This window comes from Schistocerca gregaria, chromosome 3 (assembly GCF_023897955.1).
Source record: "Schistocerca gregaria isolate iqSchGreg1 chromosome 3, iqSchGreg1.2, whole genome shotgun sequence".
In the NCBI taxonomy this organism is placed as follows: Eukaryota; Metazoa; Arthropoda; class Insecta; order Orthoptera; family Acrididae; genus Schistocerca; species Schistocerca gregaria.
Window position 1 is genome coordinate 291,197,848 of NC_064922.1, and position 1,315 is coordinate 291,199,162.

The window sequence follows — 1,315 nt, forward strand, 5'->3', positions numbered from 1 at the left end:
GAGTGTCGGCTTCACCGAAGACATAGTAAAAATATCAGAATGATGATTATCAGTCGAGAGAGGTTTAGAATAGATTCCCAGATTCACAGCTCACGCCGACAGCCGCCACTGCCGCCGCCAATGCAAGGTAATCACACTCACTTGCATTGCGTTAGCAAACTCCTAAAACACTCACAGAGCATCCTTGCGCAGCTCTGGTAGGAAGTTAGAACAGAACCAGTCTCACGTGTGTGAGAAGTTCGTTGATAGTACATTTGGGCAACGTAAAGTAGCGAAGTATGTCGGGGGGGGGGGGGGGGGGCGGTATGGTAACACCAGTGTCTTCGGTGTCACAGCTCTCTTGGATGACGGTGCTGTGCTCCACAGGCAATCTCACAAAGCTTCCGATGGAGGACCACGGCTTCAATCAGTGGTGGGGCCATGGTTCGACCCTTGAAGTTCGCAAGGGATAGGGAGCCAGTCAGCAGTGGACGCATTCTAACTCTGCAGGCGAGATTCACACACCAGCATCCACCTTCCACTGTCACAGGGAACGGATAGGCATGGTGCAAATGCCACTTGTCATCGGAGACTTACGCATGGCCATCATCGAAGAGTTCACTCCTGGGATAGCGTGCCTCATTGTATCGATTGCAACTGGGCCATGGGCAGTGAGGTTGCATCCTCAATAAAATGGAGCACCAAATCGTACAGCATCTCTGTGCAGCTATGAGCTGCCCTATGCCACACCCCACAGCCTCGACTGCAGCATCCACATACGTCTGGTGACTTTTGGAGGTAGGGAGTTGTAGAGTTACACACGTATGGTTTTTTTTGTTTTCAAAAATGTTCAAATGTGTGTGAAATCTTATGGGACTTAACTGCTAAGGTCATCAGTCCCTAAGCTTACACACTACTTAACCTAAATTATTCTAAGGACATGCACACACATTCATGCCTGAGGGAGGACTCGAACCTCCGCTGGGACCAGCCGCACAGTCCATGACTGCGTTATATATATATATATATATATATATATATATATATATATATATATATATATATATATATATATATATATGGGTCGTTCTGCAACTTGTAATGAATTTGCAGCACTAGAGTGTTATAGTTGTTGTGTGGGTCATAATGCTAATAAATGTTTTCAGTCTAAGTGGTAAGACGTAACAATTAAGGGTGTTTTGTTCTATGTTGTATTTGAGTAGTTTGCTATATCAATTGTGAGAAGTAGTGGCGTCACCAGGTGGGGGAGTTTTTCTTTTTGTGGTTGTGAGGTTTGTGATTTTAGATGTTGAAGTATGAAAGCAGCACAATGGCA